This window comes from Budorcas taxicolor, chromosome 7 (genome assembly GCF_023091745.1).
Source record: "Budorcas taxicolor isolate Tak-1 chromosome 7, Takin1.1, whole genome shotgun sequence".
Taxonomy (NCBI): domain Eukaryota; kingdom Metazoa; phylum Chordata; class Mammalia; order Artiodactyla; family Bovidae; genus Budorcas; species Budorcas taxicolor.
Window position 1 is genome coordinate 92223046 of NC_068916.1, and position 14322 is coordinate 92237367.

Below are 14322 nucleotides of genomic sequence, written 5' to 3' on the forward strand. Positions count from 1 at the left end.
CCGTAGTTTTATAAAACTATACAATTAGAACTATTTTCACTTATACTATGATTCTCATAGTCATAGAAACAGATATCGGTAAATATTTCCATTAAATTTGAACATTTCATGTTTAAATATAAATGTTTCAGCTAAACTTTTCCCACTTTCATATTTTAAAATCTGAATGTGTTCCACATGAGTTGAATACTTAATTTCCACATAACCAAGTAGACCTTTTCAAATGTTTGGATACCTAGGAAAATAGCATAGAGAAATCAGAAAACTCTTGTGAGTGATTGTAAAGGTACTTTATTTCTGATTACATAGGCACCTTAAAGGGGCTTCCCTGGTGGCTCAGTCGTTAAAGAATCTGTCTGAAATGCAGAAGAAAATGGGTTCAATCCCTGGGTCGCAAAAATCCCCTGGAGAGGGGAATGGCAACCCACTCCAGTATTTTTGCCTGGAAAACTCCACGGAAAGAGGAGCCTGGCAAGCTACAGTCCATGGGGTCACAAGGAGCTGGACATGACTGAGCGACTAACAAAACACACACAGGCACCTTAAAACTGTGAGTTTTTTGAATCCTATACAGCCTTCAGAATGCGAGAAAATAACAGCAAATGAAGCAACTGGCAAAGGATTAATCTCAAAAATATACAAGCAACTCCTGCAGCACAATTCCAGAAAAATAAATGACCCAATCAAAAAATGGGCCAAAGAACTAAACAGACATTTCTCCAAAGAAGACATACAGATGGCTAACAAACACATGAAAAGATGCTCAACATCACTCATTATCAGAGAAATGCAAATCAAGACCACAATGAGGTACCATCTCACGCCGGTCAGAATGCCTGCTATCGAAAAGTCTACAAACAATAAATGCTGAAGAGCGTATGGAGAAAAGGGAATCCTCTTACACTGTTGGTGGGAATGCAAACTAGTACAACCACTATGGAGAAAAGTGTGGAGATTCCTTAAAAAACTGGAAATAGAACTGCCATATGACCCAGCCATCCCACTGCTGGGCATACACACCGAGGAAACCAGAATTGAAAGAGACATGTGTACCCCAATGTTCATCGCAGCACTGTTTACAATAGCCAGGACATGGAAGCAACCCAGATGTCCATCAGCAGATGAATGGATAAGAAAGCTGTGGTACATATACACAATGGAGGATTACTCAGCCATTAAAAAGAATACATTTGAATCAGTTCTAATGAGGTGGATGAAACTGGAGACTATTATACAGAGTGAAGTCAGAAAGAAAAATACCAATACAGTATTCTAATACATATATATGGGATTTAGAAAGACGGTAACAATGACCTTATATACGAGACAGCAAAAGAGACACAGATGTACAGAACAGTCTTTCGGACTCTGTGGGAGAAGGTGAGGGTGGGATGATTTGAGAGAATAGCATTGAAACATGTATATTATCATATGTGAAACAGATCGCCAGTCCAGGTTTGATGCATGAGACAGGGTGCTCAGGGCTGGTGCACTGGGATGACCCTGAGGGATGGGATGGGGAGGGAGGTAGGAGGGGGGTTCAGGATGGGGAACACCTGTACACCCGTGGCTGATTCATGTTGATGTATGGCAAAAACCACTACAATATTGTAAAGTAATTAGCCTCCAATTAAAATAAAAATTAAAAAATAAATCCTATACTGACAGTAAAATACAATCAGAATGCAAATTTAGGAATAAAATTAAATAATTTAGTAGCTTGTTACATGATCAGATATGATTGGTCTTCTCTGTGTTCAATTTAAAAAAATAAGAATGTAAGAAACGAATCACCAGGCTATGTTCAATGCAGGATACAGGATGCTTGGGGCTGGTGCAAGGGGATGATCCAGAGAGATGATATGGGGTGGGAGGGGGGTTCATGTTTGGGAACGCATGTACACCCGTGGCAGATTCATGTCAATGTATGGCAAAACCAATATAGTATTGTAAAGTAAAATAAAGTAAAAAAAAAAAAATTAAAAATAAAATACATTGGGAACAGAAAAAAAAAAGTTGGAAAATTAGAAAGAAAATAAAATCTTCAAATTAAAAAAAAATAAGAAGAAAAAGATTGCCCTTGGTGGCTTTGGTGTGTTATGTCCATTAAATAGGAAGCCAAGATTACATGAACAAATAATTTCACAGCTCTGTGGAAGGACTGATGGTATTTGCAAAGGCATAGACTGGTTTCATCTTTCTTGAAATTTTACCACTGATTTGTTCTTAGTCATGTGAAGGCACTAAGGCCAGCAGAGGTGACAAGTGTTTGATATACAATACTTGAGCCACTTCTGTCAGACTGCATTTATTTTAAGCTATGCTCATACTTAGTATTCTTACATGTTTATGTTCCTGGGTTTTAGTTTTGTTCTTATTTCCAGTAAGGGGTTGAATTTATACGACAATTGTAATAACACTCTCCTCAAAGCTCTACAAAAATAACACATACCTGTTTCGGTGCAAGGGATGCCTTTTCATTACATGAACGTAGAGCAAGCTCTTTAATATAAAAACTTACCCTTTGTTCATTACCTTACTTGCACAGTTTGTAACATATCCCCTTACCTTTTAGCATATATTATCCACTTCAATTGAATCCATTCTTTACAATCTGCAGCAAGCCACAGAAGTTTCCTCTTAGTTGAAAGGAAATTTGAAGGGAGGAGGAGCGTAGAAAAACACATTTAATTTATCCTATTGAAAAGGGACCATTCTAGATGATGTCTGAGCACTTCTGCATTTCCTTACACACTGCAAATCAGCTCAGATATCTTAATCAGTGGCTAGAAATGTATCCTTATCAGTAACATATTCATGAAAGATGGTATGTGTATGAGCTGCAAAATGTTTGGCAGAGACCCAGGAATAAAAAAGAAAGAAAGAATATGGTAAAGAGTTGATGGAATAGCTTTGTGTTTCAACCCTATTCATTTGGGGAATTTTCTATCATCTCTGTTTGTTCTGTATGGGAGAATAATAGACAAATCAGCAAAACGTCAGATTTCTATTACTTGATTTCATCTATATTTAGATGTATTTACTGTACAGTAATCTAGGAAGGAAGCATATCTATATACAGTTGTGTATATACGAACATACATACATTCTCATGGAGCTTTCTAAATCTTCCTGTTTATAATACTATCATACAAAGTTTCTGTTTTGACAATCTAAGCACTCTTTAAATATTATTTCATAAAATCACGAGCAGTTCCTGACAATTAATTTCTGCAGTCAATGGTCTACTCAAACTGGGCAACTCCCCTTGGAACTTAGAAGCCATAAGAGCAGACTGTGTGCGTGAAAAAGCAAGACAATTCATTAGCTGATTCTGCAGCAACTCAAAGTGGCGGGCGATGTCAGCCCCTGCTCTGGTGCTTCAATACTAATGAGAATCATTGCATATTCATAACCTCAAATACAGTCAGCTTCTTGTAAAAACTTTTGTCACCCAGGCTTCATGGCAAGAGCAAAGCACTGCACAATCCGTGTCGTGGCACTTCCGCCAAGTGAGTGCAAGAGCGAGATTGATTGTTTTGCAACGCTGCCTGACGTGGAACTAAAAGATGCTGCCCCAAGGGTCCTAAAACTCTGCTTAGTTTGATTGCAAAGCCCTAAGTAATCAAAGAAACAAAAAGGAGGCAGTGGTGGTGAATGTGTTTGCCTATATATACATATACCCACATATACACTATACATGAAAAATATGGAAAAGAATACTTTAAAGAAGTTGGCTTATTGCGTGCTCAGAGTAATTATCTGTGAGGAATGTAACACCATCACATGAATTCTTACCATGTTGAAAGAAAAATGGTGTGCCCCAGTAAACTTGTTCTCAAGTTGCAGAAACACCACAGAATAGCTTAATAGAAACAGACTTCTAAAACCATCTGAAGTTTCCCGTCATTATCAATACCAAAGCCTCGAGAACTGAACTGTCAGCTCCGCCAAATCTAGAGCTACCTGGAATCCAGCTCCTCAGGTGGCTTTTTATGCTGTTGTCACTGCCTCCCTTGCTTTATCCTCATCATCATCATGATTAGTTTCTAGAAGTGAGCTGTTCAGTGTGCTTGCCAGGAAATCCTAAGGGCCTGGCACTACACCATTTGACCCCAAAATACCTGTCTGTTTGGGGTAGCTACCAGCATCCCCTGGAGTCAGAGAAAGGAAATGTATGTTTCAGCACCCACTTTGAAAAAGCCTTGAGCATTTTCCCACTCATAATGATGTCTTCAGCGGGAGTGCCAACACACTTCCACATTTTTCTGACAGGCATACAATCTACAAACTACCCATAAAAATTAAATAAAACAGGACAGTGAAATAAAAGTTTCTAAATTTGATCACACTTGAGTTGTTAAAAGTTATTTCCAGATGCAAAATGTGTATAAATATCTGCATAGCTAAAGACAAATCAGGAATATTAGGAGGCTGGCGGGGGGTGGGGGGTAGATGATGAGGTGTTGTCGGGGAAGGGACTCACCCAACTGTCTTATATCTTAGTCACAGACACACAAGCTTCAAAAATGGAAGGATTTGTGTTTATGATTGATTGAGGTAACTGATTATCCACAGATATTTTAAGTGTTGAGACATTAAATTGTCAGCTCTATCAGTTTGATTGCAGTAAAACATGAAAACATTGACTTTTGTCTAGTTAGAGAAATTTATTTTTCCCAGAATGACAATTCTTTAAGTAGAAGCCAGGCAGCTTGCCAGCTTTCCATGTCATACACTGAAGTTTGCAAATGCAACCCATATTTTCGAGTGTTTTTCAAGGTTCAATGAATGGTGCAGAGGTCTTTTGCAAATAGCCTGATAATAAACAGATTCCTGCAGTACTCTTCCTTCTTTAAACCTGAGAAAAGTATTTACTCATTTAGAAGGAAAGAAGAAAACTGCAGCTTTGTACTCGTGGAAGATGTGTCGCCGACTCTTCAGTTACTTGAAGTATCTCTCAAAAATAATGTAACCCTCTTTGGACCACCATACTGTGAACAAGCATGATTAATATGTTTTATAAGTCTGAAATAAAATGCTCATCATAACCGTCAGTAAGCTGTCAGCTTTCAAAAGTCTTTGTTCCCAGAATGAGTCATTTGTCTGATCCTCTTTAAGAAAACATATTCCAATCTAAAAGGAAGATGTTAAATCAAGTAAATTCTACTAAAATTGACTGCCGTTAAAACAGCCTGATATTCTAGATCCTTGTGTGTACTATACATGTCCATACTGTTTCACAAAATAAAAACACCACATCTTATTTGCTATTATTGCTTGTTAGAACACCTGTGCTTTTCACTGGGTAGAACTGTAGTCCCAGTGTTTAAAACCTAGTCCATTATAATAACGAAAATGTCAGATGTTACATATAGTCAAGCTTTTAAATAAAATCTGTGACTGGGAAATCACTTAAATGATGATTAAAATGAAAACACCAATCAGAAGACATATGTAGTCATTAATTCCACAGAAACACCAACATATCTATATTCTTCAAGCATTTATCATGATCATTAAAATACAAGATGTTCTAGACACCAGCGAACCACTGAACCTTCCATGTTTGAGTTCTACAGATAGCAGCAGATATATCTGGAGAAAAAGGTTCCCTGAACAGCCAAGCAAAGGTCCACCAACTAGGACAACATCTTCCCAACTCCTTTAGCCGATCATCTTGTGCCCTGGAGTGCTGGATTTGGTTGCTTTTATCATATCTTAGAGTGTAACACCTATTATAAGTGGTCATTAAATTACCCATTCTTCTACTCCTTTATTCCAACCACCACTATACTGTATTGTATAGAACCATTGCATTGGTGGTTCTATGGCAAAGCTCCATTAAGCACCCCATCTATACACTGTCAACAGCCACAGTTCCTTTTGTTAACATGCTTTCCTCTTTGGGTTAGTTCTGTTTATTTTAATATCATGCCCATAAAGATTAAAAGTGCAGATCATTTTCCATTTAACATCCCTTTTTAAGTTTATATTTTCCAAAAATCTAAGAAAAATTCATTTTATACCAATTTATACCAACTGTGCTTCCCTTGTGGCTCAGCTGATAAAGAGTCCGCCCACAATGCAGGAGACCTGGGTTGGGGAGATCCCCTGGAAAAGGGAAAGGCTACCCACTCCAGTATTCTGGCCTGGAGAATTCCATGGACTGTACAGTCCATGGAGTCGCAAAGACTCAGACACGACTGAGCAACTTTCACTTCACGTATCACCTTTATCCATAAGGAGCCATCTTTCATTTTATTATTTTCCTAATTGCCAAGAAACTACAGGTTCTGTATATATAAGCATCAGTATATTGTAAGCGTTACTGCTCTTCTTCACTTTGATGTATGCATAACTTGAGGGGCTTCCCTGATAGCTCAGTTGGTAAAGAATCTGCCTGCATTGCAGGAGACCTTGGTCCAATTCTCGGGTCAGGAAGATCCGCTGGAGAAGGGATAGGCTACCCACTCCAGTATTCTTGAGCTTCCCTTGTGGCTCAGCTGGTAAATAATCTACCTGCAATGCAGGAGACCTGGGTTGATCCCTGGGTTGGGAAGATCCTGTGGAGAAGGGAACAGCTACAACTTTTAACAAAGTTTATTTTCATTTTTTCTTTGTCTGCTTTCTATGCCAAAACTACCCCCTGATAGTTTCAATATATTGTGGCAGGTCTAAAAACAATGTTCTTTCGTATCTTATACACTAATTTTCCCTCTTTTGCCATTCCTCATCTCTTACAAGGTTTTAGTATTTAGCTCACAAATAGGTGAAAAGTAGATAAGTTATTTTGTTCTCCTTTGTTGGTTTTCTTTTTCCATTAAGAAAACTAGAATTCCCTTGCAGCCAAACTAAAATGATTCATTTGCTGCTCGCATCTTATAACAATTCCATAATTTCAGTGGCTTCACAATGTTTTCTAGACATTCAAATTCTGTTCTCTCTAAAGTACTATCTACTATAGGGATTATGTTGTTAACTTTACAAGCAAATACCAAGCTCAGGTAGGGCTTTTCTCTGACATTATGGATATTGATTCCAAGAAGGACTAACTGGTACTAACTCAGTACCACAGCTAATGTGGCCTCAGGTATGATACTTTTCACACTGCTCCTTTGATTGCTCTCATATCTATCCTGAATCTTTTTTTCATCATCTGTCCTCAAATTTACAAAGTTCACTTTAGTGATAGCAGCCACATTACCACAATCATAAACATAAACTAGAATTTACATGCTCTGAGCCTTCCTAAACCTCATTTCAATTGTAAATTTAAACCTTAAAGAAACTAAATTTTATTGTAGCTAGCTTAAAAATCTTCTTCCTAACTACCTACAAGTAGTCTCTGCCTTGAACCCTTGGGCCAAATATAGACTTTGCTCTACTGCCTAACTTTTTTCCATATGCTCTTTTTTAAAAAACCTGTCCATCAATAATTACCAACAATCTCTGCAAATAGCTTCTTGCTGCTGCCGCTGCTGCTGCTGCTAAGTCGCTTCAGTCGTGTCCGACTCTGTGCTACCCCACAGATGGCAGCCCACCAGGCTCCCCCATCCCTGGGATTCTCCGGGCAAGGACACTGGAGTGGGTTGCCATTTCCTTCTCCAATGCAGAGCTAGCAAAATATCAGTTATCCTCTTGCATATATAATATCATTATTATATGTAAAACTTTCTACTTTCTCTGTTTTCATAGCTGGAAGGAATGATCATTTTAAGAGCAGTGATTTCAGATTGTATTCAGGGGTGCCTCAGACGTTCTTCTTAGAAGAAAATTAATGAAGGAGCAATATCATATAGAAGGTGTTCAAGAACTAATTCATCCAGAACACCATCACTTTTTGTTTACAACTTTTTTTTGAAATAATTTTAAATATACAGGAAAATTACAAGCACAGTACAAAGAACTATTGTATGTGCTTAACCCAGACTTTAACATTTTGCCACAACTGCTTTATCATTCTTTCCTACCCTTTCCCTCTTCTCTTCTCCTCTTCTTTCTTTCTTTACAAAGTATACATCTTTTATTTTCTGAGCTGTTTGAAACTTACAAAACGTTGTTCCATTACCTCTAAATACTTCCAGGTAGATTTCGCAGGAACAAAGATATTCACTTATATTATTACAGTATGATAATAAAAATCAGGAAATTTAATACTGACACAATGCTGTTACCTAATCTATATAATTTACTTAAAATTTTCAACTGTCTCCAAAATTCCTTTTACAGCAATTTTTTTTCTGGTCCAAAATCAGCCTTTCTTTGCCTTTTGTAATACTGACACTTGTAAATAGTACAAACAATTTTCTTTGTAAAAGGAACCTTCAGTTTGGGTTGCCTAGTTTCTCATAATTAGATTTAGGTTATACACTTTTGGCAGAAACATTATATAAATGATATTGTGTTCTTTTCAGTGTATCACATCAGGAAGCATATAATATTGTTTGTCCAGTTATTGGTGATACTGACTTTGCTTACTTACTTAAGTAGTTAAAGTAGTATCTACAAGGTTACTCCACTGTAAAATATGTTTTACTTAGTAATTAAAGAACAATTCATGGAAAGATATTTTTAAAACTTTGTAAATATCTTAGCCCTCATCCACTTCTCACTCACTGGTTTTAGCATCCATTGATGACCCGTGCCTGGTGGTTAAAATGGTTGCAAAATGGTGATTTCCTAACACTATCATTCCTGCTACATTTATTTATATGGTATCCTATCCCCTTATTTATTCTCTTGTTTACTGTAAGTATGAACTCATGGATGTTTTTAGCATTTATTAATCTCATTGGGCTTCCCCAGTGGCTCAGTGGTAAAGAATCTGCCTGCAATGTGGGAGCTGCAGGAGATGAGGGTCCCATCCCTGGATCAGGAAGATCCTCCAGAGTAGGAAATGGCTACCCACTACAGCATTCTTGCCTGGGAAATCCCATGGACAGAGAAGTCAGGCGGGCTACAGTCCATGGTGGCACAGAGACAGATGTGACTGAAGCAACTTAGCACACACTCAATCTCATTATTTTGAAGCTGAATTCTCTCAGATTTGGCCAGCGGAAGTCCCTCTGATCTGACTACTGAGGCCTTTTGACACGTCCCTATTATTTTGTGAGCTTTAACATCACTTTTATTTTTATTTGGGGATTTGTTTCCAAACGATGCTTTTAAAATTTTGAAACCCATTTTTTCTGCTATAAAACTGTTTCCTCCAATTTTCCTTATTTCAAGTCAGGTTTGTATAAAAAGTATCTAGAATACAGAGAAGACGGAGAATAAATGATGGTAATCCTTTTGTTTCTGTGGCTGTATTGGCCACCACGCCATCCCTCAACCTGCCAGGCATGCTCCTGCATTAAGGGCCTGGCATCCCTTGCGTCCTGGAAGCTTCCTCCCCAGGCAGCTCTGTAGCTGTTCCCACGTCTCCTTTAAGCCATAGCTCAAACATCCCTTTCTCGGGGAGGCCTCCACTGACCACTTTTATTACAACAGAACAAAGGTTCTCAAACTTTTTAAAACACCCTTTGAAAACTGTTGATGGTAACCCCTTCATTCCCAAAGCTCCGTTCCAAAGCAAGATATAAAATAACAATCGGTTTAACCCGTCAATGGTTATGTCAGAAACATGACCCTAACCCTCACTGGTTTATTTCACCACAGTCAATTGACAGACTTTCTAAAGTGCTTACTGGTATGCGCACAGTCCTTCTGGATCACTGAAACAAAACAGGTGCTGCCTGCTCTGCTGCTTCTGAGAGCAGAGCCGAAGATTCCTGATTGATCCACTTATTCAGTTCACTTCCTTATTACACACAGCATATCCACATCTATATCATTTTGCTATGAATCAGTCTAATTTTTAAAACTTTACTCGTAAATAAAAGTATCAATAAACTAGAATGTAGAACTATTTGCCTTACAGAACTGCTCTCTAAAAGAATATGTTTTAAACTATGTAACATTTAACATTTGATTATCCCAAGTCAGTCTTTAAAATACAAGCAAAAAACCCTCAACAAAGAATCACAGCTAATAATCACCATCAAAGAGATATCCAAGTCTTTACAAGTAATCAGGTGCTTTCATTCACATTCAGCAGAAAAACTCACTTTTCCCTGAGCATGTTGCTTCAATATACAACTTAATGTGATTGCATTTCACAGATCAGAGTTAAAAGTGTCCTTGCTAAAATACACAGCAAGGTCCATGACTTAACAGCACTTTTCCAAGGCAAGCTCAGTAAGTCATTACTATGCATCATCAGTTTCTTAGAAGATCTTAAGTTTGTCAAGCTACTTACCTAGTCTTTTTCCAAAACTACTAACATACTTCAGACTTTCCAAAGTATATTATTTCTAGCTCCTATACTGAAGGCATATAGACAGCTTTCCTTTGCCCTCAACATCTATTTTTCATTAAGTTACATAACAGACATTTTTTAGGTTTTCAAGATGCTTCTGTATAAAGGAATCAATACATTTTTCAACGTGGTAAATAAGTAAATGCTTACAGGCCACAAAATGATGAGATGCCTCATTACATAACATAATAGGATAGAATAAATTCTAACATATAACTGATTTTTGAAGAGTAAGTCATGTACTCCAAACTATACTTTAAACCTCCTGGCTACCTAGTCCATCTAGTAAAATCCTTGAGTGATTTACCAATGATATATCTAAAGACCTAAATCACTTACAAAGATAAGTATTTTTAAGCACTGCAAGAACTGATTTTAAGTGAAACTCATGATCTAAAAAAAAAATATATATATATATATATATATATACATATCTCATATACATTCAGTGGCCATTTGCTTTTTCATTATAATGTTAGTTATCCTATAGTACTCAATTATCTAAGATAAAAGGCACAGCATAGTATTTAGTCTTCTAACATACAAAGAAGAACTATATTCATCACATATGATGAAATACAGCTTCTTGTTCTTGAGGCCTAGACCTGAGCTGTCCAATATGGTAGCCGGTACACATGTCTGTTGAGCACTCTGTAATATATCTGGTCCAAACTGAGACACACATCAGTGTAAGATACACATTAGATTTCAAAGACTTAGTATGAAAAAAATATAAAATATCTCACTAATAATTTTATGTTGCTTATATGTTGAAATAACATTTGACATATTGGGTTAAATAAAATATTAAATTCATCTACTTCTTTTTACTTTTTTAATGTGGCTACTAAAAAATTTAAATTGCATACATGGCTCACATTTTATTTTATTTGAATTTTTGACTGTCCTGAGTCTTTGTCACAGTGTGCAGGCTTTGCTGCCTAGCAGCATGTGGGATTTTAGCTCCCCAAGCAGAAATCGAACCCATGTCCCCTGTACTGGAAGGCAGATTCTTAACCACGGGACCACCAGGGAAGTCTCGCTTATATTTTATTTCTATTGGAGAGGACTTGTTTAGACTAAAGCGGACAAAAGGCACGGTCAGAGGCCAGCCAGCTCTACAGTGTATCATAAATATCCTGCAACTATACTACTTTCTAAGGTTCTGAGGTTATTAGCAGATAATCAAATCCCACAAGCAACAGAAGACTAAGTCTATGTGAACTCAGTTTGTAATGAATACAATAATAAATCTACACATTTAATGATATCATAGTGTTTAATTAGGTAACTTGGTAACCACCTGCTGTAACTGTCTTTAAAATTACTATCAATAGTATTGTTTTTACATAGCTAAAGTTCATAGATTTTATTTTTTATTACCTCACTTCTATGAGTACTATACTGAATATTCTTATAAATAGTTAACTGTCTACTGAATACCTTGATTTAGATATAATGGGCATTTCAAATTCATTATGTCAAAACCGAAATCACTATCTTGCTGTTAGGAGTCAATTCTCTATGGTATTTCTGTGTGTCTCAGAGTAGAAATGGTTTATCCCTCCAGGTTAGAGGGCATACTGTTCCTTGACAAGGATAAAAAAGACAATGTCATCCTCTGAGACAAGGTTGGCCAGTTTTGCTCATAGGCTCTTGCAAGCCTGGGAGGGCACAGATCCACCTGCGTCTGAGGGCATGGCATCATCCCGAGCCTCATTCTGTACTACAGGACTTGGGGAACCAATGTGAACATGCAGATCATACCGACCACTTTGCTATGAGCGATAAACTGTCTAAATCTATCTGACTGGGTTCTGTTTCCTTCTTACAGGAATCTACAGAAGTGTGGTGAGCCAGCCTAGCAGCTGCAGCCGCTTAAGAGCTGCTTAATGCTCCTCGTTCCTTTGTGTCCTCAGTCTTCAGACAAGCACCTCTATCTACTCCACTGCCCAAGTCAGAAACCCGACCATCAGTCTTGACTCTTGCCCATCATTCACCATATCCAGAGCATCACCATGTCTGAATTATTCTACCATCTAAATTTCTATCTCCCCTGCCTTCACCCTGGTTCACATCATTACCCGTTCTTACCTACATGCCTAATTTGTGTCAGTGTCCCTAGTGTTGCCCTACTTCACCCATTCTTCACGTTGCTGCTGTAATGATCTGGTTATCTCATTTTATTGCCCTCAGGATAAAGCCCAAACTTGTCAAAATTACAAAGTATTTTAAGGTCAGAACTTATGTCGAATGTTTCTTGGAATTCTATTTGTGATTATATTACTGGGAGGAGGGGGAAAGGAAAACAGAAAGAAAGATTAGCCCACTTCTAACATTAAAAACCGTGGAGCAAAATGTAAGTTGGGTGGGGTAGACCTTAGTTAATTCATCAAAACTTCTCTCTTCCTCATTCATGAGCATAGCTGAACTCTAAGACTTTCCTCTGTCAGAACTGGTAATGAAAAGGGGGTCCAACACAGTCAAGAAGGGCCATTTTTATTTTTTTGCCAGCCACACTTATTCTGATGAAGAGAATGCTCAGGCTATAAGCAAACATGCCCTTCCTGTTACTAGACTTAGAAGAGGTGATTGGTGTCAAATCTATCTTTTCTTTTGGTTCAGGGCATTCAAAAAAACAGGTCTCTTTTCTTTTTTTTCCTTTTAAATGATATTTTAAGCATGCTTAATTCAGATATATCATGTTGACTGAACTGGGGAAAATTCAAATAAGATTATCCTGCTTCTCGTTTGGCCTAGCTCCTTTTTTTCATGACTTAGCTCAGATTTTCTTTCAGGAAATCTTCTCTGACTCCCGAAGTACGGTTACATGTCTTTTCTATGTGCTTACTCATGTTTTAGCATTTAATTTCTTCCTGTTGCTATTTAGTCAATAAGTCGTGTCTGACTCTTTGAGACCCCCATGGACTGTAGCCTGCCAGACTCCTCTGTCCATGGGATTTCCCAGGCAAGAATATTAGAGTCGGGTGCCATTTCTTTCTCCAGGGGATCTTCCTGACCCAGAGATCAAACCCCACATCTGGCTGGCAGACAGAATCTTTAACACCGAGCCATAATACTCAGTATTAATCTCTGGTAATCTCCTTGAAGACAGTGTGTTTAACTCATTATCTATACCCTCTATGCTATATCATCATGCCTGACATATAGTGGGCACCCAATAAATAATTATTTACTTTAAATATATAATCAGATCACACTTTCAAAAATCAGAAAGGAAATTGTAATCTTGAAGGGAAAGAAACCGAAGGAAAGGGATTTTGGTTGCAGAGTTTTTCTTATCTTCTAACACGTACTCAATACACACATACACACATACTGACATGACAGATCACTAAAGCTTTCCTAATTTCAGTACCCTCCCACTCCGAGGTTTGAAGTTACAGAGCCATTAGACACTTTCATGAGAAAAAGAGAAAATGTATTTTTTCCCAAGGATTTATTCATGTAAGGCAGATTTTGAGGTAATCTATATGTAACTCAAGTCTGCTTCCAGGCCAGGAGCACAAAGATGGTGAAGCTAAGATGACAGTTTAACTGGACAATTACTTCATCCAACACTTTAGGATGAAAGATCCTCACATCTGCTTACTAGCCTTTCCAAGAGGTATTTTTGGCCCCTGGCTTTAATTTTGAGAAGAGAAATTTAAAATGCTGCTAAGCTTTCTTCCAAGACTTTACCCAGAGCAGCCAACGTAGCCCCTCAAATAACAAAAAAGAGAGATCTTTAAGGCAATTGGTTTAGCACAGTCGGTTTTAAGAATGCCTATGATCCCAGCAGTGCGAATAGCTTAGAGACACTGGTGTCCTGGTAATCACTAATTGGTTACCCTAATTTAAATTTTCAGAGTTTTCTTTGGCCAATAGCTGAATTATCAGTTATAAATGATTTTCAGTAAGATTATTGTAGCACAACCTTATATTTTAATGACCTGGTTCTT